Below are 26,053 nucleotides of genomic sequence, written 5' to 3'. Positions count from 1 at the left end.
GCCGGTTCCCTTTGGGATTTTGGCTGGGGGATGGGCGGGGGAGATGGCGCTGGAGAGCGCCTTTGTTCCCCGCCAAACTGAGCTCTGTCGTCCGGGGGCTCCGCAGCTCACCCTCCCTTTGTCCTCCAGCCTTCCCGCTTTCTGAGCAGAGCTGTTAACTTATGACCTCCCAGACGCTAAGTCGCGCTTGCTGTCGGAACACAGTCCGTCAGGCCCCTCCGCTTTTGCAAGCCGGACTCGGGGGCTCTGCTTGGCCGGCGAGCCGCCCCTCCGCCCCGGCTCCCTCCCGCCAGTCCGTGGAGCGCGCACCGCCTCGCCGCCCTTCCTACCCTCTTCCGTGGGCCTCTCGTCTGCACTTGGGTCCGGTGACTCTGTTCTGCTAATCCTCTGGCGGTTTTCTGGGTTATTTAGGCAGGTGTAGGTGGAATCTAAGTGATCAGCAGGACGCGCGGTGAGCCCAGCGTCCTCCTACGCCGCCATCTTCCTAGTATCTCCCAATAATCAGTGATTTCTAAGGCAAATTCGACAAAACTAACATTTTTGCCATTAGATCCAGAGAATAAAAGTAAAAAAAGTGTCTTGCAAATATATATTTATATCTTTAAATATATATTTATATATTATACATATATAATAACTGTTGAAAACTTTTCAAATTTGGAGCAAATAAAGTATATATTTTAATTCCTGGAAGAGTTACAAAAAAACTCTACATAAAGATACTTAAAACTTCAGTAGATAAACTAAAAGGGCAGACTAAAATAATTCATATAATACAGAAAAAAGCAAAAAAAAAAATGGAGGGAGGGAAGCAAAGAAACAAAGAATAAAACAAAGGTAAAACAACTGAAAACAATACAATTAAAGAACTGTATCCAAGATTTAAACAATTACTTTATTTTCTTCTGCCTTTATTGAGATACAATTGGCATATAACATTTTTTAAGGTTAAGGTATACAATGTGTCTATTTGATACACTTATATGTTGAAAATCAATCACTACCATATAATTGGGTAACATCACAATCCAAGTTACAGAAGTCTCATTTTTCTTTTGTGGTGAGAACACATAAAATTTACTCCCTTAGAAACTTTTAAATATATGTTAACTCTACTCACCATTCTGTACATTAAATCATCAGAAATTCTTCATCTTGTAAATGGAAGTTTGTACCCTTTGACCAACAATTCCCCACTTCTTCTCCTTCCTTGATCCTGGTAACCACACTTCAATTTTCTGTTTGTACAATGTCACTGTTTTTCAGGTTCCATATAAGTGATATGATGTAGTATATGTCTTTAATTCATTCACATAATATAGTGCCTTCAAAATTCATCCATATTGTTACAAATGGCAGGGTTACCTTCTTTTTCAAGGCAGAATAATTATTTATGTATATCACATCTTCTTTACCAATTCATCCCTTGCTACACACTTCACTTGTTTCTGTATCTTAGCAGTTATGGATAATGCTGCAATGAACTTGAGAGTTCAGATATCTTTTCAAGATCTTGTTTTCATTTCATGGGATGTGTACACGGAAATGCGATTGATAAATCACATGGTATTTCTATTTTCAATTTTTTGAGGAAATTCCAAAATGTTTTCTATAGTTTCTATACCTATTTACATTCCCTTCAGTAGTGCATAAGTATTCTCTTTTCTTCATATCCTAGCCAATACTTGTTATCTTTTGTCTTTTTGTTGATAGTAATTTTAACAGTTTGAGGTTATAGTTTATTGTGGTTTTCATTTCCGTTTCTCTGATGATTTGTGATGCTAGGGAGCTTTTCATGTACCTGTTGGAAATTTGTATGTGTTTCTGGAAAAGTGTCTTTTCACTTTCTCTGTCCTTTTTTAATTTGTACTGTTCATTATGTTATTGAATTATATACATTGTTACCTATTTTGGAATTTAACTTCTTTTCAGATATATCATTTGCAAATATTTTCTCCCATTTCATAGGTTGACTTTTCATTTTGTTGATTGCTTCTGTACAGAAGCTTTTAATTTGATGTAGTCCCATTTACTAATTTTTACTTTAGTTGCTCATGTGTTATGTATTATACCCAAAGAATCATTGCCAAACCAATGTAAAGAAGCATTTTCCTATTTTTTTTCTAGGAGATTTATGTTTTCTTTTCTTGTATTTAAATTTTTAATCAATTTTTAATTATTGTAAGTTGTGTATGATAGGGATCTAATTTCATTCTTTTACATGTTTTATTCAGTTTTTTCTAGTATAACTTATTGAAGAGACTACAATTTCCTTATTGAGCATTCCTGGGTCCTTTGTCAAATATTAGTTGATCTTATATGTAAGGGTTTATTTCTGGGTTCTCATCCTGTGCATTGGTCTATGCATCTATGTTTAAGCCATTGCTATATTATTTGATTATTATAGCTTTTTAGCATAATTTTAAATATGCACCTACAGCTTTGTTCTTATCTTTCAGGATTGTATTGGTTATTCAGGGTCTTATGTGGTTCAGTAGAAATATTTTTTTGTAACTGTGAAAAATGGCATCGAAATTTTGACAGGAATTGCATTAAATCTATAGAAACCTTTGGTTAGTATGGATATTTTAATTATACTAATTACCTTATTTCAAAGTAGTATCATTTTATTTTTATTTTATTATGTATTTAATATGAAATTTATTGTCAAATTGGTTTCCATACAATTCCCAGTGCTCATCCCAACAGGTGCCCTCCTCAATGCCCATCACCCACTTTCCCCTCCCTCCCAACCCCCATCAACCCTCAGTTTATTCTCAGTTTTTAAGAGTCTCTAAAGGTTTGGCTCTCTCCCTCTGTAACTTTTTTTCCTTCCACTCCCCCATGATCTTCTGTTAAGTTTCTCAGGATCCACATAAGAGTGTAAACATGTGGTATCTGTCTTTCTCTGCCTCACTTATTTCACTTAGCAGAATATCCTCCAGTTCCATCCACCTTGCTGCAAATGGTCAGATTTCATTCCATCTCATTGCCAAGTAGTATTCCATGGTATATATAAACCACATCTTCTTTATCCATTCATCAGTTGATGGACATTTAGGCTCTTCCCATAATTTGAAGATTGTTGGGGTACATGTGCCCCTATGCATCAGCACTCCTGTGTCCCTTGGATAGATGCCTACCAGTGCTATTGCTGGGTCATAGGGTAGTTCTATTTTTAATTTCTTGAGGAACCTCTACACTGTTTTCCAGAGCAGCAGAACCAGTTTGCATTTCCACCAGCAGTGCAAGAGTGTTCCCATTTCTCCACATCTTCACCATTATCTATAGCCTCCTGATTTGTTCATTTTAGCCATTCTGACTGGCATGAGGTGTACCTCAGTGTGGTTTTGATTTGTATTTCTCTGATGATGAATGATGTTGAGCATCTTTTCATGTCTCTATTGGCTATCTGAATGCCTTCTTTGGAAAAGTGTCCAATCATGTCTTCTGCCCATTTCTTCACTGGATTATTTGTTTTTTGGGTGTGGGGTTTGGTGAGTTCTTTACAGATTTTGGATACTAGCCCTTTATCCAATAAGTCATTTGCAAATACCTTTCCCCATTCTAACGGTTGCCTTTTAGTTTTGTTTATTGTTTCCTTTGCAGTGCAGAAGGCTTTTATCTTCATGAGGTCCCAATAGTTCATTTTTGCTTTTAATTCCCTTGCCTTTGGAGATGTTTTGAGTAAGAAATTGCTGCACCTTGGGTGAAAGAGGCTTATTCCTGCTTCTTCTCTAGGTTTTTGATGGTTTTCTGTCTCACATTCAGGTCTTTTATCTATTTTGAGTTTATTTTTGTGTATGGTATAAGAAAGTGGTCTGGTTTCATTCTTCTTTATGTTGCTTTCCAGTTCTCCCATAACCATTTGTTAAAGAGACTGTCTTTTTTTTCCATTGGATACTCTTTCCTGCTTTGTCAAAGATTAGTTGGTCATACTTTTGTGGGTCCAATTCTGGGTTCTCTATTCTATTCCATTGGTCTATGTGTCTGTTTTTGTGCCAATACCATACTCTCTTGATGATTACAGCTTTGTAATAGAGGCTAAAGGCTGGGATTGTGATGCCTCCCTCTGTGTTTTTCTTCTTCAATACTGTTTTGGTTATTCATGGTCTTTTGTGGTTCCATACAAATTTTAGGATTGTTTGCTCTAGCTTTGAGAAGAATGTAGGTACAATTTTGATTGGAATTGCATTCAATGTGTAGATTGCTTTGGGTAGTATTGATATTTTAACAATATTTATTCTTCTTTAGTGGTTCCATACAAACTTTAGGATTGTGGTTTCATACAAATTTTAGGATTTTTTATTCTAACTTTGAGAAGAATGCTGATGAAATATTGATTGGGACTGTAATGAAGGTGTAGATTTTTTTGGGTAGTAGTGACATTTTAACAATATTTATCCTTCCAATCCATGACTACGGAATGTTTTTCCATTTCTTTGTATATTCTTCAATTTCCTTCATAGGCTTTCTATAATTTTCAGCACACAGATCTTTTACATCTTTGGTTAGGTTTATTCCTGGGTATTTTATGATTCATGGTGCAATTGTGAAAGGGATCAGTTTCTTTATTTCTCTTTCTATTGCTACATTATTGGTGCATAAAAATGCAACTGGATTCTGTACATTGATTTTGTACCCTGCACCTTTCTGAATTCATGTATCAGTTCTAGCAGAGTTTTTATGGATCCTGTCGGGTTTTCCATGTAGAGTATCATGTCATCTGCGAAAAGCTAACGTTTGACTTCATCTTTGCCAATTTTGATGCCTTTGATTTCATTTTGTTTTCTGATTGCTGATGCTAGCACTTCAAACACTATGTTAAACAACAGTGGTGAGACTTGACATCCCTGTCATGTTCCTGATCTCAGGGGCAGAGTTCTCAGGTTTTCCCCATTGAGGATGATATTAGCTGTGGGCTTTACATAAATGGTTTTTATGATGTTTAAGTATGTTGCTTCTACCCTGAGTTTCTTGAGGGTTTTCATCAAGAAAGAATGCTATATTTTGTCAAATGCTTTTTTTGCATCTATTGACAGGATCATATGGTTCTTAATCTTTCTCTTATTAATGTGGTGTATCACATTGATTGATTTGCAAATATTGAACCAGCCCTGCAGCCCAGGAATAAATCCCACTTGATCCTGGTGAGTAATTCTTTTTATATGCTGTCGAATTTGATTTGCTAGTATCTTGTTGAGAATTTTTGCACCCATATTCATTAGGGATATTCACCTGTAGTTGTCTCTTATTGCTGGGTGTCTGTCTTCTTTGGGAATCAAAGTAATGCTGGCTTTATAGAATGAATCTGGAAGTTTTCCTTCCATTTCTACTTCGTGGAACATCTTGAGAAGGATAGGTATTAACTCTACTTTAAATATCCGGTAGAATTCCCCAGGGAAATCATCTGTTCCAAGACTCTTATTTGCTGGGAGATTTTTGATGATACAATTTCTTTATTAGTTATGGGTCTGTTGAAATTTTATATTTCTTACCACTTGAGTTTTGGTAATGTGTCGTGTTTAGGAATTTGTCCATTTCTTCCAAGCTGTCCAGTTTGTTGGAATATAACTTTTCATAGTATTCCCTCATAATTTCTTGTATTTCTGAGGGATTGGTTGTGATAAATCCATTTTAATTCATGATTTTATCTATTTGGGTCCTCTCTCTTTTTGTTTTGAGAAGCATGGCTAGAGGTTTGTCAATTTTGTTTACTTTTTCAAAAAAAATAAAACAACTCTTGGTTTCATTGATCTGTTCTAGTGTTTTTTCTTGGATTCTATATTGTTTGTTTATGCTTTGGTCTTTATTATTTCTCTTCTTCTTCTGGGTTTGGGGTGACTTTGCTGTTCTGCTTCTAGTTCCTTTGGGTGTGCTGTTAGGTTTTTGTATTTGGGATTTTTCTTGTTTCTTGAGATAAGCCTGGATTCCAATATATTTTCCTCCTACGGCTGCCTTTGCTGCATCCCAAAGGGCTTGGATTATTGTGTTTTCATTTTAATTCGTTTCCCTATATCTTTTAATTTATTCTCTAATTGCCTGGTTGACCCATTTCTTCTTTAGTAGGATGTTCTTTAACCTCCATGCTCTTGGAGGTTTTCCAGACTTTTTCTTATGGTTGACTTCAAGGTTCATAGCTTTGTGATTTGAAGGTGTGCATAGTATGATCTCAATACTTTTATATTTTGGGTGGGTTGTTTTGTGACCAAGTATGTGATCTATCATGGAGAACATTCCATGTGCACTGAAGAAGAAAATATGTTCTGCTGCTTTGTGATGTAGAGTTCTAAATATATCTCTCAAGTCCATCTTGTCCAATGTATCATTCAGGCATTATTTCTTTACTGATTCTGTGTCTAGGTGATCTTCCCATTGTTGTAAGTGGAGTATTAAAGTCCCCTGCATTTACCACAGTCTTACCCATAAGATTGCGTATGTTTGAAATGAATTGTGTTGCGTATTTGGTTGCTTCTGAATTTGTGCATAGACATCTATAATTGTTAGTTCTTCCTGGTGGATAGACCTGTCATTGTTATATAATGCCTTTCTTCATCTCTTGTTCCAGCCTTTAATTGAAAGTCTAGTTTGTCTGATATAAGTATGGCTACTCCAGCTTTCTTTTGGATTCTAATAGCATGATAGATAGTTCTCCATCCCCTCACTTTCAATCTGAAAGTGTCCTCAGGTCTGAAATGAGTCTCTTGTAGACAGTCTCTTTATCCATTCTGATACCCTATGAATTTTGACTGGAGCATTTAGTCCATTTACACTCAGTGTTATTGTTGAAAGATATGGATTTAGAGTCATTGTGTTATCTGTAGGTTTCATGCTTATAGTCATGTCTCTTGTACTTTGTGGTCTTTGAAACATTTCACTCACAGAGTCCCCCTTAGGATCTTTTTTAGGGCTGGTTTAGTGGTGATGAAGTCTTTCAGGTTTTTTGGGAACACATTTACCTCTCCTTCTATTCCAAATGGCATACTTTCTGGGTAAAGGATTCTTGGCTGCATATTTTTCCTGTTCATCACATTGAAGATTTCCTGCCATTTCTTTCTGGCCTGCCAAGTTTCACTACACAGGCCTGCTACAATCCTTATGCTTCTACCTTTGTGTGTTAAGGCCCATTTATCCCTAGCTGATTTCAGAATTCTCTCTATCCTTGTGTTTTGCCAGTTTCTACTATGATATGTTGTGCAGAATATCAATTCAAGTTACATCTGAAGGGAGTCCTCTGTGCCTCTTGGATTTCAGTGCATGCTTCCTTCCCCATATCAGTGAAGTTCTCAGCTATGATTTGTTCAGGTACACCTTCAGTCCCTTTTTCTCTCTTCTTCTGGAATTTCTATGATATGAATATTGTTCCATTTGATTGAATCACTTAGTTCTCTAATTCTCCCCTTGTGATCGTGCAATTTTTTATCTCACTTTTTCTCAGCTTCCTCTTTTTCCATAATTTTGTCTTCTAATTCACCTATTCTCCCATCTGCCTCTTCAAACCACTCTGTGGCCACCTCCATTTTATTTGCACCTCTTTTGTAGCATTTTTAAATTCATCATGACAATGTTTAGTCCTTTGATCTCTGTAGCAATAGATTCTCTGCTGTATTCCAAGCTTTCAAGCCTAGTGATTTATTTTATGACCATTATTATAAATGTTTCAGTTATGTTCTTATATATTTTTTGATAATTTCTTTAGCTGTCACATTTTTCTGAATTTCATTTTGTGGAGAATCCTTCCGTTTCATCTTTTTGGCTATCTTTCTGTCCCTTATGAGTTTTAAAATCTTGTTAAGTACTCTGCATTAACAGTGCAAGCACTGCTATATTAAAGGGGGTCATACAGTGTCCAGGGCCTGGCCCTTCAGGAGGTGTTTTATGGAGAATGTTACTTAATCTCTGTTGCTGTGTCTTTGGTTATTTTATTTCCCTACTTGTAGTGATGTTTTGGACTCCACCAGGTGTGCTTTGTTTTGTTCCTTGAAGCAGCCCTGGAAAAGAGAGCAAACAGACAAACAGGAAAGAAAAACATGCAAACACACAAATAAAACAAACAAAAAAACAAAAACAAAAACCAAAAACTCAAAAGAAACTTAAAGCAAAAACCCTGAAACACCAGTTACAAGTATACAACAGGGTAGAGGTGGTGCTGATGGAAGAGCACCTTAAAAGAGAGAAATGACGGTGGTGGGAAAAAAGAAAAAAAAATAAACATTAACCAGGCAGATAGACTACAAGGCTTAACCCAGAGAGACAGAAAGTAAAATAAGGAAGGAAGTGGGGAAAAAGAAACAAAGATAAAGTTACCCAGACAAAGACACTGTGTGGTTTTATTAGTTCATAGAGAGAGAAAGGAATATTAAGAAGGAGGTGTAGAACATGTATCAAGAGAATGGATTAAATATGTCTGTTTAAACAAACCAGTAACCTGAGTAACCAGCCTAGAGGAGGGTAGAGATAAGAAGGGGAAATGGAAAGGAGAATATATCTATATAACAAGAATTGTCCTAGAATTAAGCTGGCAATGCAGCAGCACTGGTCTGGAGGAGCGATCCATCTGGCTCCACAGCCTCTATCCCACTCCAGTAGGTACATGGTTACCAGGCATGGAGGGATGTGGTTTGGTGTCGGCTGGTCCCGCCTCCACTGTGGGCCAGGCGGACTGATCCCTGAGGCCCTGCCTTAGTGGTGGTGGGGAGAAAAATGGTGACACCCATCTCTTCTGGGACACCAGGACCCAGTGTCCCAAATCACTCCTTTGGAGCCATCCTCACTGTGCCACAGGGAACAGATGAGGCAGTTTGCCACATTCCACCAAATCATTTGCCCCAGCGCTTGGCTGGCATTTAAACTCCCGCTCAGTGCACCCCAGTACTGGGGAAGCACCTCACGATATGTGTTCTCAGCTGGTTTTGTCCTGTGCCTCAGCGCTTCAGGGGAGGAGACTGGTTTCTCCTGCTGCACCCCTGATCTACCACTGAACCCAGAGGTGGCTCCCCTTCTCCCCAGGTGAGCGAACAGGGCACCTGGCCCCAGTCTGAAGATGGGATCAGCAGTTAGATATTCTGTAACCTACAGTTAGAGACAGGATCCCTCTCTGTCCAGGTCTGAGGTTTTTCTCTCTTGTACAGATACAGTCTTATGCTTCCCAGCTGCTCTTTCTCTTCACTTTGTCTCTCTGCAGAAGGGGATCCTTCCCCTCCATGCCTAACCAGCTCATTTTATCTCCCCCAGTTTGCAATAACCTACCTATGGCTCCTCAGGTTGTGCCGGTTTCTCCCTGGTAAACTCAGTCTCTTTTCCTCCTAGACTCTTGGGGTTCAAAGTCCTTTGGCTTCAACTCTTCTTTCTTTGAGACACATGGGAAGTATGGATCCCCTACTTCTCTGTCATGTTTGCCCCTCCATTTCCCCTCCATACTGTTTTCCAGAGTGGCTGCACCAGTTTGCATTCCCAACAACAGTGCAGTAAGGTTCCCCTTTCTCCACATCCTCGCCAATACCTGTTGTTTCCTGAATTGTTAATCTTAGCCATTATGACCGGTGTGAGATGGTATCATATTGTGGGTTTGATTTGTATTTCCCTGATGATGAGCGATGTTGAGCATCTTTTCATGTGTCTGTTTGCCATCTGAGTGTCTTCTTTGAAAAAAGTTTCTATTAATGTTTTCTGCCCATTTCCTCACTGGATTATTTGTTTTTTGGTTGTTGAGTTTGCCAACTTCTTTATAGATTTGGGATACTAACCCTTTATCTGACATATCTTCTCCCATTCTGTCGCTTGCTTTTAGTTTTGTTTTGTTTTAGTTTTGTTAGATTAGTTTAGTTAGTTTGTTGATTGTTTGCTGCGCAGAAACTTTTCATCTTGATGAGGTCACAATAGTTCATTTTTGCTTATATTTCCCTAGTCTCTGGAGACATGTCTTGTAAGAAGTTGCTGAAGATGAGATCAAAGAGGTTTCTGCCTGTTTTCTCATCTAGGGTTCTGATGGTTTCCTGTCTCACATTTAGGTCTTTTATCCATTTTGAATTTATTTTTTGTGTATGGTGTAAGAAGGTGGTCCAGTTTCTTTATTCTGCATTTTGTTGTCCAGCTCTCCCAGCACCATTTGCTAAAGAGACTTTGTTCTTTTCAACATTACTTTGACTATTCGGGGTCTTTTGTGGTTCCATACAAATTTTAAGATAGAATTTTCTAGCTCTGTGAAGAATGCTGGTGCTATTTGGATAAGGATTACATTGAATGTGTAGTTTGCTTTGAGTAGTGTCAACATTTTAATATTTATTCTATTACGGCCATCCTAGTGGATGTGAAGTAGTATCTTTTTGTGGTATTGAATTGTGTTTCCCTAATGACATGATGTTGGGCATCTTTTATGTGCTTCTTAAACATTTGTAGATTTTGTTTAGAAAAATGTCTGTTGAGAAACTTCATGTTTAAATTATGCTGTCCTTTTATCACCGAGGAAGAGCTTGTTATATATTTTGTATACTAGACTATTATCAGATATATGATTTACAATTTTTTTCATCTGTGGGTTAGCTTCACTTTAACAAAATATACTTTTTAAGCAAAAACATATCTAAATTTATGTAGATCTATTGATCTATTTCTTCCTGTATGTCATGAACTTTTGTTGTCACATCTAAGAAATGTTTGAATAACCCAATGTCACAAATAATTATGCCAATGATTTATTCCAAGAGTTTTATAGTTTTCTTATATATTTCAGTATTTTGTTGCTTTTATAAATGGAATTGTTTTTTTAATTTTATATTGTTAATTATAACTGTATACAAATACAGTTGCTTCTTTTATTTTGATCTTATATTCTGAATTCTTATTGAAATACTTTAGCTCTAATAGTGTTTCTTGTGGATTCCTTAGTGTTTTCTAAACACAGGATCATGTCATCTGTAAATAAAGATAGTTGTACTATTTATTTATTTATTTATTTAAGTTTATTTATTTTGAGAGAGAGAGAATGAGAATGAGCAGGAGAGGGTCAAAGAAAGAGGGAGAGAGAGGTTCCCAAGCAGGCTCCCTGCTATCAGAGCAGAGTCTTATGTGGGGCTTGAACTCACAAACCATGAGATCATGACCTGAGCAGAAACTGAGTTGTAAGCTCATCCGACTGAGCCAACCTGATGCCCCAAATATAGTTGTACCTTTTTATGTACTTTCTGGATGCCTTTTTGTTTGTTTGTTTATCTAATATCCCTGACTAGAATCTCCAGTATAATATTAGATAAAACTAACAAGACAGTACATACATGCCTTTTCCTAATCTTACAGTAAAAATTTTCGCTCTTTCACATTAAGTATTATGTTAGGTATGGCATTCATGTAGATGCCTTTTAGCAAATTTGGGAAATTTCCTTCTATTTCTAGTGTGGTGAGTATTTATCTCAAAAACTGTCAGATTTTGTCAAATGCATTTTGTGTGTCTACTGAAATTATCATGTGGCTTTTATATTTTATTCTATGAATTTTGTGTATTATATTGGTTGATTTTCATATATTTATTCAATAATGCATCCCTTTTATGAACCCCATCTTGTTATGCTATATGTTTTGTTTCTATGTTGCTGGATTTGATACTTTAGTATTCTGCTGAGGATTTTTTTAATCTATATTTATAAGAGAGCTTGTTCTCTAGGTTTTTTTTTTTCCCCCTTATGATGTCTTTGGTTTTAGTGTCAGGGTAATATTGTGCTTATGTAATGAGTTGGGAAGTATTCCCTCTCTTTATAGTTTTTGGAAGAGTTTGTAAAGGATTGTTGTTGTCTTTAAATGTTTGGTAGAATTCATTAGTGAATCATATGCTCCTGGTAATTTTTAATGGAAAGTTTATTATTATTAGTAGTAGTAGTAGTATTACTTCTATGACTTCCATTTATTTTGGATACATTCCAATTTTAATTTCTTTTTAGATCAGTTTCAGTAGTTGTGTCTTCTTGGAAATTTTTCCATTGCCTATTGTTTATTTAACTTTTGACACTCCATTGTTATTTCCCCCTTTTTTTAAAGTTTAGTAGTAGTGTCTTCCATTTCATTTGTGATTGTAGACACTTGATTCTTTTGTATTTTTTTCTTGGTCAGCTACGCAAAATTTCTGTTAATTTTATTGATTTTGTCAAAATAACGAATTTTTGGTTTCATGAATTTCATCTACTGTTTTTCTGTTATCTATTTTACTTACTCCAACTCTAATTTTATTATTTTTTTCCCTCTGCTATATTTAGGCAATAGTTTGCTATTATTTTTCTATGTTCTTGAAATGTGTGGCTAGATTTTTTTTTATTTGAGAACCTTCTTTTTAAATGTAAAAATCTAAAGCTATAAATTCATCCCTGATTTTATTGAATCCTGTAATTTTGGTATATAATGTTTTCATTTCATCCATCTCAAAGTATTTTCTGAAGTTTTTCTGAAGTTATTTTTAGACCCATTGAATATTTAGGAATGTGTTTTTAATTCTACATATTTCTAAGTGTTATAGTTTTTGTTCTGGTATTGAATTTTAATTTTATTCCGTTGTATGTGAAGAACATCTTTTGTATGATTGCAATCATTTTCATTTATTGTAACTTGTTTTATGATCTAACAAATAGTTTATTAAAAAAATATTACATTATACTTGAGAAGAATGTGTATTCTGCTATTGTTAGGTAAAATATTATTTAGTTATATTTTAGGTCTATTTGGCTTATACTGTTGTTCAATCAACTATTTCTTTATTGATATTCTATTTTGTCATTCTATCCATTATTCAAGTTGGGGTGTTAAAGTCTGTAATGATGATTGTTGAATTGTCTATTTCTCCCTTTAATTATGTTAGCATTTGTTTGTTCATTATGGGGTTCTGTTATTAGGTATATATATGTATATAATCGTTATCTTCTTCATAGATTCAGCATTTTATCATTTTATTTTATTTTATTTTTTTATGTATATGAAATTTATTGACATATTGGTTTCCATACAACACCCAGTGCTCATCCCAAAAGGTGCCCTCCTCAAAACCCATCACCCACCCTCCCCCCCTTCCCACCCCCCATCAACCCTCAGTTTGTTCTCAGTTTTTAACAGTCTCTTAGGCTTTGGCTCTCTCCCACTCTAACGTCTTTTTTTTTTTTTTCTTCCCCTCCCCCATGGGTTCCTGTTGAGTTTCTCAGGATCCACATAAGAGTGAAACCATATGGTATCTGTCTTTCTCTGTATGGCTTATTTCACTTAGCATTACACTCTCCAGTTCCATCCACTTTGCTACAAAAGGCCATATTTCATTTTTTCTCATTGCCACGTAGTATTCCATTGTGTATATAAACCACAATTTCTTTATCCATTCATCAGTTGATGGACATTTAGGCTCTTTCCATAATTTGGCTATTGTTGAGAGTGCTACTATGAACATTGGGGTACAAGTGCTCCTATGCATCAGTACTCCTGTATCCCTTGAGTAAATTCCTAGTAGTGCTATTGCTGGGTCATAGGGTAGGTCTATTTTTAATTTTCTGAGGAACCTCCACACTGCTTTCCAGAGCGGCTGCGCCAATTTGCATTTCCACCAACAGTGCTAGAGGGTTCCCGTTTCTCCACATCCTCTCCAGCATCTATAGTCTCCTGATTTGTTCATTTTGGCCACTCTGACTGGCGTGAGGTGATACCTGAGTGTGGTTTTGATTTGTATTTCCCTGATAAGGAGTGACGCTGAACATCTTTTCATGTGCCTGTTGGCCATCCGGATGTCTTCTTTAGAGAAGTGTCTATTCATGTTTTCTGCCCATTTCTTCACTGAGTTATTTGTTTTTCGGGTGTGGAGTTTGGTGAGCTCTTTATAGATTTTAGATACTAGCCCTTTGTCCGATATGTCACTTGCAAATATCTTTTCCCATTCCGTTGGTTGCCTTTTAGTTTTGTTGGTTGTTTCCTTTGCTGTGCAGAAGCTTTTTATCTTCATAAGGTCCCAGTAATTCACTTTTGCTTTTAATTCCCTTGCCTTGGGGGATGTGTCGAGTAAGAGATTGCTAAGGCTAAGGTCAGAGAGGTCTTTTCCTGCTTTCTCCTCTAAGGTTTTGATGGTTTCCTGTCTCACATTCAGGTCCTTTATCCATTTTGAGTTTATTTTTGTGAATGGTGTGAGAAAGTGATCTAGTTTCAACCTTCTGCATGTTGCTGTCCAGTTCTCCCAGCACCATTTGTTAAAGAGACTGTCTTTTTCCATTGGATGTTCTTTCCTGCTTTGTCAAAGATGAGTTGGCCATACGTTTGTGGGTCTAGTTCTGGGGTTTCTATTCTATTCCATTGGTCTATGTGTCTGTTTTTGTGCCAATACCATGCTGTCTTGATGATTACAGCTTTGTAGTAGAGGCTAAACTCTGGGATTGTGATGCCTCCTGCTTTGGTCTTCTTCTTCAAAATTCCTTTGGCTATTCGGGGCCTTTTGTGGTTCCATATGAATTTTAGGATTGCTTGTTCTAGTTTTGAAAAGAATGCTGGTGCAATTTTGATTGGGATTGCATTGAATGTGTAGATAGCTTTGGGTAGTATTGACATTTTGACAATATTTATTCTTCCAATCCATGAACAGGGAATGTCTTTCCATTTCTTTAAATCTTCTTCAATTACCTTCATAAGCTTTCTATAGTTTTCAGCATACAGATCCTTTACATCTTTGATTAGAATTATTCCTAGGTATTTTATGCTTCTTGGTGCAATTGTGAATGGGATCAGTTTCTTTATTTGTCTTTCTGTTGCTTCATTGTTAGTGTATAAGAATGCAACTGATTTCTGTACATTGATTTTGTATCCTGCACCTTTGCTGAATTCATGTATCAGTTCTAGCAGACTTTTGGTGGAGTCTATCGGATTTTCCATGTATAATATCATGTCATCTGCAAACAGCGAAAGCTTGACTTCATCTTTGCCAATTTTGATGCCTTTGATTTCCTTTTGTTGTCTGATTGCTGATGCTAGAACTTCCAGCACTATGTTAAACAACAGCGGTGAGAGTGGGCATCCCTCTCGTGTTCCTGATCTCAGGGAAAAAGCTCTCAGTTTTTCCCCGTTGAGGATGATGTTAGCTGTGGGCTTTTCATAAATGGCTTTGATGATCTTTAAGTATGTTCCTTCTGTCCCGACTTTCTCAAGGGTTTTTATTAAGAAAGGGTGCTGGATTTTGTCAAAGGCCTTTTCTGCATCGATTGACAGGATCATATGGTTCTTCTCTTTTTTTTTGTTAATGTGATGTATCACGTTGATTGATTTGTGAATGTTGAACCAGCCCTGCATCCCAGGAATGAATCCCACTTGATCATGGTGAATCATTCTTTTTATATGCCATTGAATTCGATTTGCTAGTATCTTATTGAGAATTTTTGCATCCATATTCATCAGGGATATTGGCCTGTAGTTCTCTTTTTTTACTGGGTCTCTGTCTGGTTTAGGAATCAAAGTAATACTGGCTTCATAGAATGAGTCTGGAAGTTTTCCTTCCCTTTCTATTTCTTGGAATAGCTTGAGAAGGATAGGTATTATCTCTGCTTTAAACGTCTGGTAGAACTCCCCTGGGAAGCCATCTGGTCCTGGACTCTTATTTGTTGGGAGATTTTTGAGAACCGATTCAATTTCTTCGCTGGTTATGGGTCTGTTCAAGCTTTCTATTTCCTCCTGATTGAGTTTTGGAAGAGTGTGGGTGTTCAGGAATTTGTCCATTTCTTCCAGGTTGTCCAATTTGTTGGCATATAATTTTTCATAGTATTCCCTGATAATTGTTTGTATCTCTGAGGGATTGGTTGTAATAATTCCATTTTCATTCATGATTTTATCTATTTGGGTCATCTCCCTTTTCTTTTTGAGAAGCCTGGTTAGAGGTTTGTCCATTTTGTTTATTTTTTCAAAAAACCAACTCTTGGTTTCGTTGATCTGCTCTACAGTTTTTTAGATTCTATATTGTTTATTTCTGCTCTGATCTTTATTATTTCTCTTCTTCTGCTGGGTTTAGGCTGCCTTTGCTGTTCTGCTTCTATTTCCTTTAGGTGTGCTGTTAGATTTTGTATTTGGGATTTTTCTTGTTTCTTGAGATAGGCCTGGATTGCAATGTATTTTCCTCTCAGGACTGCCTTCGCTGCGTCCCAAAGCGTTTGGATTGTTGTATTTTCATTTTCGTTTGTTTCCATATATTTTTTATTTCTTCTCTAATTGCCTGGTTGACCCACTCATTCGTGAGTAGGGTGTTCTTTAACCTCCATGCTTTTGGAGGTTTTCCAGACTTTTTCCTGTGGTTGATTTCAAGCTTCATAGCATTGTGGTCTGAAAGTATGCATGGTATAATTTCAATTCTTGTAAACTTATGAAGGGCTGTTTTGTGACCCAGTATATGATCTATCTTGGAGAATGTTCCATGTGCACTCGAGAAGAAAGTATATTCTGTTGCTTTGGGAGGCAGAGTTCTAAATATATCTGTCAAGTCCATCTGATCCAATGTCTCATTCAGGGCCCTTGTTTCTTTATTGACCGTGTGTCTAGATGATCTATCCATTTCTATAAGTGGGGTGTTAAAGTCCCCAGCAATTACCACATTCTTATCAATAAGGTTGCTTATGTTTATGAGTAATTGTTTTATATATTTGGGGGCTCCGGTATTCGGCGCATAGACATTTATAATTGTTAGCTCTTCCTGATGGATAGACCCTTTAACTATTATATAATGTCCTTCTTCATCTCTTGTTACAGCCTTTAATTTAAAGTCTAGTTTGTCTGATATAAGTATGGCTACTCCAGCTTTCTTTTGGCTTCCAGTAGCATGATAAATAGTTCTCCATCCCCTCACTCTGAATCTAAAGGTGTCCTCAGGTCTAAAATGAGTCTCTTGTAGACAGCAAATAGATGGGTCTTGTTTTTTTATCCATTCGGATACCCTATGTCTTTTGGTTGGCGCATTTAATCCATTTACATTCAGTGTTATTATAGAAACATACGGGTTTAGAGTCATTGTGATGTCTGTATGTTTTATGCTTGTAGTGATGTCTCTGGTACTTTGTCTCACAGGGTCCCCCTTAGGATCTCTTGTAGGGCTGGTTTAGTGGTGACAAATTCCTTCAGTTTTTGTTTGTTTGGGAAGACCTTTATCTCTCTTTCTATTCTAAATGACAGACTTGCTCGATAAAGGATTCTCGGCTACATATTTTTTCTGTCTAGCACACTGAAAATCTCGTGCCAATTCTTTCTGGCCTGCCAAGTTTCAAAAGAGAGATCAGTCATGAGTCTTATAGGTCTCCCTTTATATGAGAGGGCACGTTTACCCCTTGCTCCTTTCAGAATTTTCTCTTTATCCTTGTATTTTGCCAGTTTCACTATGATATGTCGTGCAGAAGATCGATTCAAGTTACGTCTGAAGGGAGTTCTCTGTGCCTCTTGGATTTCAATGCCTTTTTCCTTCCCCAGTTCAGGGAAGTTCTCAGCTATGATTTCTTCAAGTACCCCTTCAGCACCTTTCCCTCTCTCTTCCTCCTCTGGGATACCAATTATGCATATATTATTTCTTTTTAGTGTATCACTTATTTCTCTGATTTTCCCCTCATACTCCTGGATTTTTTTATCTCTCTTTTTCTCAGCTTCCTCTTTTTCCATAACTTTAACTTCTAGTTCACCTATTCTCTCCTCTGCCTCTTCCATCCGAGCCGTGGTGGTTTGCATTTTGTTTTGCATTTCCTTTAAAGCGTTTTTCAGCTCCTCGTGACTGTTCCTTAGTCCCTTGATCTCTGTAGCAAGAGATTCTCTGCTGTCCTGTATACTGTTTTCCAGCCCAGCGATTAATTTTATGACTATTATTCTCAATTCACTTTCTGTTATATTATTTAAATCCTTTTTGATCAGCTCATTAGCTGTTGTTATTTCCTGGAGATTCTTCTGAGGGGAATTCTTCCGCTTGGTCATTTTGGATAGTCCCTGGTGTGGTGAGGGCCTGCAGGGCACTTCCCCTGTGCTGTGGTGTATAACTGGAGTTGGTGGGCGGGGCCGCAGTCAGTCTTGATGTCTGCCCCCAGCCCACCGCTAGGGCCACAGTCAGACTGGTGTGTGCCTCCTCTTCCCCTCTCCTAGGGGCGGGATTCACTGTGGGGTGGCGTGGCCCGTCTGGGCTACTTGCACACTGCCAGGCTTGTGATGCTGGGGATCTGGCATATTAGCTGGGGTGGGTAGGTAAGGTGCACGGCGGCAGGGGGGCAGGCTTAGCTCGCTTCTCCTTAGGTGATCCACTTCAAGAGGGGCCCTGTGGCAGCGGGAGGGAGTCAGGTCCGCTGCCGGAGGTTTGGCTCCGCAGAAGCACAGAGTTGGGTGTTCGAGCTGAGCGAGCAATTTCCCTGGCAGGAACCGGTTCCCTTTGGGATTTTGGCTGGGGGATGGGCGGGGGAGATGGCGCTGGCGAGCGCCTTTGTTCCCCGCCAAACTGAGCTCTGTCGTCCAGGGGCTCCGCAGCTCACCCTCCCTTTGTCCTCCAGCCTTCCCGCTTTCTGAGCAGAGCTGTTAACTTATGACCTCCCAGAGGCTAAGTCGGGCTTGCTGTTGGAACACAGTCCGTCTGGCCCCTCCGCTTTTGCCAGCCAGACTAGGGGGCTCTGCTTGGCCGGCGAGCCGCCCCTCAGCCCCGGCTCCCTCCCGCCAGTCCGTGGAGCACGCACTGCCTCGCAGCCCTTCCTACCCTCTTCCGTGGGCCTCTCGTCTGCGCTTGGGTCTGGCGACTCCGTTCTGCTAATCCTCTGGCTGTTTTCTGGGTTATTTAGGCAGGTGTAGGTGGAATCTAAGTGATCAGCAGGACGCGTGGTGAGCCCAGCGTCCTCCTACGCCGCCATCTTCCGGGAATTCCCATTTTATCATTTTAAAATACTCTTCATCTCTGGTAACAACTTTTGTCTTATTTAACAGAATATTTTCTTGAAGTAATTATAGATTCACATATAATGGTAATACACAATACAAGGAGATACCAAATACCCTTTACACATTTTCCCCAATGGTAACATCTTGCAAAACTATGGAAGATTATCACAACCAAGACATTGACATTGATACAATCTACAGATATTGCTTCAATTTTCCATTTTAATTTTTAAAGTATAATTTACTTTTCTTTAGTACTTTAAAAATAACTTTTTTTTGAGACATCTTTGACATATAAAAATTGTATTTATTTAAGGTGTACAACTTGTTTTTGATATGTGTATACATTGTGAAAAAAGTCACTATTATCAATCTAAATAGCTATCACCTTTATGTAGTTACATGTGTGTGCGTGTGTGTAAGCTCACTTGTGTGGTGAGAAATTTTAAGATTTATTCTCAGTAAATTTCAAGTTTGTATTATAGTACTGTTAATTTTCATCACTGTGCTAAGTAAAAAAAAAAAAAAGCAGATACAAATAGACTACTCCATAATCTTAATTATATGTGGAATCTAAAAACGTCAAATTCGTAGGAGAGAGTAGAATGATGGTTGCCAGAGTTAGGGAGGGGAGGAAATTACAATATATTGATCAAAGCGTACAAAGTTTCAGTTATGCGAGATGAATATGCTCTGGAGACCTAATGTTTATATATAAGTTTTTTTCTTTAACATGTATTCATTTTTGAGAGAGAGAGATACAGAGTGTGAGCGGGGAGGGGCAGAGAGAGAAGGAGACACAGAATCCAAAGCAGGCTCCAGGTTGTGAGCTGTCAGCACAGAACCTGATGTGGGGCTTGAACCCACAAACTGTGAGATCATGACCTCAGATGAAGTCAGACCCTTAACCAATTGAGCCACCCAGAAGCCCCATAAATTTTTATTTTTTTAATTTTATTTTTTATTTTTTAAACTTTACATCCAAATTAGCATATAACGCAACAATGATTTCAGGAGTATATTCCTAGTGCTCCTTACCCATTTAGCCCATTCCCCATCCCACAACCCCTCCCGTAACCCTGATTGTTCTCCATATTTATGAGTCTCATCTGTTATTCCCCCTCCCTGGTTTTATATTATTTTTGTTTCCCTTCTCTTATGTTCATCTGTTTTGTCTCTTAAAGTCTTCATATGAGTGAAGTCATATGATTTTTGTCTTTCTCTGACTGACTAATTTCACTTAGCATAATTCCCTCCAGTTCCATCCATGTAGTTGCAAATGGCAAGATTTCACTGTTTTTGATTGCCAAGTAATACTCCATTATATATATACACCACATCTTCTTTATCCATGCATCCATCAATGGACATTTGGGCTCATTCCATACTTTGGCTATTGTTGATAGTCCTGCAATAAATATGAGGGTGCATGTGTCCCTTTAAAACACCATACCTGTATCCCGTGGATAAATGCCTAGTAGTGCCATTGGTGGGTTGTAGGGTAGTTCTATTTTTAGTTTTTTGAAGAACCTCCATACTGTTTTCCAGAGTGGCTGCACCAGCTTGCATTCCCACCAACAATGCAAAAGAGATCCTCTTTTTTCCACATAATCACCAACATCTGTTGTTGCCTGATTTGTTAATGTCAGCCATTCTGACAGGTGTAATGTGGTATCTCATTGTGGTTTTGATATGTATTTCCCTGATGATGAGTGATGTTGAGCACTTTTTCATGTGTCGGTTGGCCAACTGGATGACTTCTTTGGAGAAGTGTCTATTCATGTATTTTGCCCATTTCTTCACTTGATTATTTATTTCTTGGGTGTTGAGTTTGATAAGTTCGTTACAGATTTTGGATACTAACCCTTTATCTGATATGTCGTTTGCAAACATCTTCTCCCATTCTGTCGGTGTTTTTTTAGTTTTGCTGATTGTTTCCTTCACTGTGCAGAAGCTTTTATTTTGATGAGGTCCCAGTAATTCATTTTTTATTTTGTTTCTCTTGCCTCCAGGGACGTGTTAAGAATTTGCTGCGGGAAAGATCAAAGAGGTTTTGCCTGCTTTCTCCTCCAGGATTTTGATGACTTCCTATCTTACATTGAGGTCTTTCATCCATTTTGAGTTTATTTTTGTGTATGGTGTAAGAAAGTGGTCCAGGTTCGTTCTTCTGCATGTCGCTGTCCAGTTTTCCCATCACAACTTGCTGAAGAGAGTGTCTTTATTCCATTGGATATTCTTTCCTGCTTTGTCAAAGTTTAGTTGGCCATACGTTTGTGGGTCCATTTCTGGGTTCTCTATTCTGTTCCATTGATCTGAGTGTCTGTTCTTGTGCCAGTACCATACTGTCTTGATGGAAAGGAAGAAGAAACATTGTTAAAATATCGATACTATCCAAAGAAATCTACATATTCAATGCAATCCTTATCAAAATAACACCAGCATTCTTCACAGAGCTAGAACAAATAATCCTAAAATTTTTATGGAACCAGAAAAGACCCAGAATAGCCAAAGCAATCTTGAAAAAGAAAACCAAAGCAGGAGTCATTACAATCCCAGACTTCAAGCTATACTACAAAGCTGTAAACCATAAGTTTTTAAGTAGAAGTAGACCAAGAGAAACTCATAGGAGTTTTATAGTAAGTACTCAAATGAAACTTTCAAAGAAATTGAGATTTGTAAACAATTTTTGTTACAAAGCTTCAGTTGGTGTATCACCAAAAATATGCCTAAGAATTTTTAAAGTATCTTCCACCTCACCTTAAAATATGATAGCATGATCTTGTTACAAACATGTTCAGTTGATTAAGAGAGAGAGCTAGATAGAAAAAATAAACATGTTGAGGGTTGGATGTGGTGTGAACATCATAAAATAAAATTAGCTACATAGAACTCAAATTAAAGGTGGACTAGATACCAGTAAAACTTGGTAACAACTAAAGAAAAACTTTGTAAAAACTAAAGAAAAACTTGAGTCATTATTTCAAGTTTCAGAGGAAAAACTTCAGGAAGTCCATATGTGGAAACAACTGCTGGCCACTGGAACTGGCACCTGGTGAAATACCGGGCATGTGGAAATCTAACGGAGTTTTCTGCCAAGATATTCTGTATTGAATACTTCTGACAAAAGTTAAACTCCAATTCCTCTTGATGAAAACCACATGAGGTTCCTTAGAGAAGTATGGGGAAGTTGAATGTGAAATATTTACTGGGGTTAAAAGATCTACATATTATGTTTATTCATACAGTATTCTTTTAAAAACCAAAACTTTTATTTATTTTTAATTATAGTATAATTAACATCATGTTGCATTCGTTGCAGGTGTACAATACAGTGTATCAACAATTCTATACATTACTCAATGCTTATCATGATGAATGTACTCCTCATCACCTTCACCTATTTTACTCATCACCTCAGCCACCTCTCCTCTAGCAACTACCAATATTTAAGAGTCTGTGTTTTTTTTGTCTCTTTTTCCCTTTTTCTTTTTCTTTTTTTCTTAAATTCCATATATGAGTTTCATCAAATTATAATTGTCTTTCTATGACTGATTTATTTCACTTAGCATGATACCTTCTAGATACAACCAGGTTGTTGCAAATGGCAAGATTGCTTTTTAAGGTTGAGTAATATTCCATTGTAAATATATACCACATTTTCTTTATCCCTTCATCTATGGATGGGCACTTGGGTGGTTTCTGTACCTTGGCCATTGTAAATAAATATATATGTATGTATATATATATATATACAATTTTATAAACTTTATAAATATAAATTATATATAAATATAAATTTTATAAATATAAATTTAATACAATTTATCTATTATTAATTATATAAAATATAAATTTATAAATATAAATTTTATAAATTGTATAAGTTATATATATGTAATATGTAATTATAATTGTATAATTGTATAATTTTAATATGCATAATTGTACATATTGTACATATAATATGTATAATATGCATACTTATAAAATGTATAACTGTATAATTATAATATGTAAATATATAAATATTTATGTATATAATATTTAATATGAATACATAATATTTAATATAAATATATATGTAAATATGTAAATGTATATCTATATCTTTTTGAATTAGTGTTTTTTATTTGGGTAAAAACCCTGTAGTGGAATTACTAGATAATATGGAAATTCTATTTTTAACTTTTTGAGGAACTTCCATGCTGCTTTCCACAATGGTTCTACTAGTTTGCATTCTTACCCAGAACCCACAAGTGTTCTTTTTTCTCCACATCCTTCCCCACACTTGTTTTTTATTTTAGCCATTCTGACAGATGTGAGGTGATATCCCATGGTGGTTTAGATTTGCATATTTCTGATGACTAGGGATGTTGAGCACCTTTTTGTGTGTATGTTGGCTATCTGTATGTCTTCTCTGGGGAAATGTCTGTTCATGTCTTCTGCCCCTTTTTAATTTGATTACTGTTTTTTCTTGATGTTAAGTTATATAAATTCTTTATATATTTTGGATATTAACCCCTTATCAGATATATAATTTTCACATATCTTCTCCCCATTCAGTAAGTTGTACTTATGTTTGTTGATGATTTCCTTTGATGTACAAAAGCTTTTTAATTTTGGTGCAGTCCCAATAGTTTATTTTTGCTTTTGTTTCCCTTGCCTCAGTAGACATATCTAGAAAAAAGTTCCTACAGGGGATGTCAAAGAGATTACTGCTTATGTTTTCTTTTCAGAATTTTATGGTTAGAAGCATTTAGGCCATTAATCCATTTTGAGTTTATTTTTATGTATGGTGTAAGAAATTGTGGCCGTTTCATTGTTTTACATGTAGCTATTTAATTTTCCCAAAACCATTTGTTGTCTTTTTCCCATTGCATATTCTTGGCTCCTCTGTTGTATATTAGTTGACTATAAAATCATGGGTTTATTTCCAGGCTTTATGTGGTTCATTGAGCTACATGTAAATTTTTGTGCAAGCACCATACTATTTTGATTACTACATCTTTGTAGTATATCTTGAAATCTGGGATTGTGATACCTTCAGTTTTGTTCTCCTTCCTCGAGATTGCTTTGGCTATCCAAAGTCTATTGTGGTTCCATATAAATTTTAGAATTACTTGATCTAGATCTTTGAATAATGTTGTTGATATTTTTATAGTGATTACATAAAATCTGTACAGTACTTTTGGTAGAATGGACCTCTAAAGTCAGAAAGAAGACAAGGATGCCCACTCATCACTTTTATTCAACATAGTGCTGGAAATCATTGCCACAGCAATCAGAAAATTAAAAAAATAGGTATTCAAATTGTTAAGGAAGAAGCGTGACTTTATTTGCAGATGACATGGTATTATATATAAAAACCCTAAAGTCTTCATAAAAGAAAAAAAACTACTAGAACTGATAAATGAATTCAGTAAAATCACAGATACAAAATCAATACACAGAAATCTGTTGCATTTCCATGCACTAATAACGAAGTACCAGAAGGAGAAATTAAGATAATATTCTTATTTACAGTTGCACCATAAAGAATAAAATAAATAGAAATAAACTTAATCAAGGAGGGGAGAAAACTGTACTCTGAAAACTATAAAGCATTGGTGAAAGTAACTGAAGATGACAAATAAATGGAAAGACGTTCCATGCTCATGGATTGGGAAAATAAATATTGTCAAAATGCCCATACTACTCAAATATATTTTTGGGTGTGAGTGTTCCAGGGTGAAAAAAAGCCAACAGATAGTTCCTTGCTGGAAGAGTTAGGTACACTTGTGAAAGAAAAGGATAAAGATATTATTATTAATGCCATCATTCCTTCAACTATTTTCCCTCACCTTTTTGGCCAGCTAACTTATTTAATGGTATCTAGCATTTGTAGAATAAATATTCTGTGAAATAAATTAATTTGGGATTGGGATATTTCTTAATCTCTGAAGAGATATACATTTATTCTAAAAAAACATAAAAATTTTAAACTGAATAACCTTAAGTAGAAGTATTATACTATAATGCTTAGTGTAACAGGAAGACTAGAATATCATGCGCCCCACATAGAATGACGTTTCTAGTAAGTAAATGCATAAAAACTAGTGCCATTATCAATAATGTGATACTATTCAGTCATCAAAAGGAATGCAATCTTGCCATTTGCAACAACATGGATGAGCCAGAAAGTGTTATGCTAAGTAAAATAAGTCAGAGAAAGACAAATACCATATTATTTCACTTATTTGTCAAATTTAATAAACAAAGCAGATGAACATATGAGAAGGGGAAGAAGAGAAGAGAGGGAAACAAATCACAAGAGACACTTTACTATAGAGAAAACACTTAATTGAAAATTGATGGAGGGATGTTGATGGGATATGGGCAAGATTGGTGACAGGTATTAAAAAGGGCACTTGCTGTCATGAGCACTGTATGTTTTATGTAAGTGATGAATCACTGAATTTTACTCCTGAAACCAATATTGCGTGTATGTTAACTAATTAGAATTTAACTAAAAATAATTTTTTTTTTCTTTGGAAGATGGAGGCGTAGGAAGACGCCGGGCTCACCGCGCATCCTGCTGATCACTTAGATTCCACCCACACCTGCCTAAATAACCCAGAAAACCACCAGAAGACTAGCAGAACGGAGTCTCTGGAGCCAAGGGCAGACGAGAGGCCCACGGAGGAGGGTAGGAAGGGCGGCGAGGCAGTGCGTGCTCCACAAACTGGTGGGAGGGAGCCTGGGTGGAGAGGCGGCCTGCCAGCCAAGCAGAGCCACCGAGTCTGGTTGGCAAAAGCGGAGGGGCCGGACGGAGTGTGTTCTGACAGCAAGCTGGACTTGACATCTGGAAGGTTATAAGCTAACAGCTCTGCTTGGAGAACGGGAGGGCTGGAGGACAATGGGAGGGAGAGTTGTTGAGCCCTGGATGACAGAGATCAGCTTGGCGGGGAACAAAGGCTCCAGCCAGCACCATCTCCCTCGCCCATCCCCCAGCCAAAATCCCAAAGGGAACCGGTTCCTGTCACCGAACTTGCTTGCACCGCACAAACACCCAACGCTGTGCTTCTGCGGAGCCAAACCTCCTGCAGCGACCTGACTCCCTCCTGCTGCCACAGGGACCCTCCTGAAGTGAATCACCTAAGGAGTAGTGAGCTAAGCCTGCCCCTCCTGCCCC

The sequence above is a fragment of the Lynx rufus genome, unplaced genomic scaffold (genome assembly GCF_022079265.1).
Source record: "Lynx rufus isolate CCGP_SWC_20201006 ecotype Redwood Valley unplaced genomic scaffold, mLynRuf1.p SCAF_14, whole genome shotgun sequence".
In the NCBI taxonomy this organism is placed as follows: Eukaryota; Metazoa; Chordata; class Mammalia; order Carnivora; family Felidae; genus Lynx; species Lynx rufus.
Note: the sequence above shows the minus strand (reverse complement) of the source record.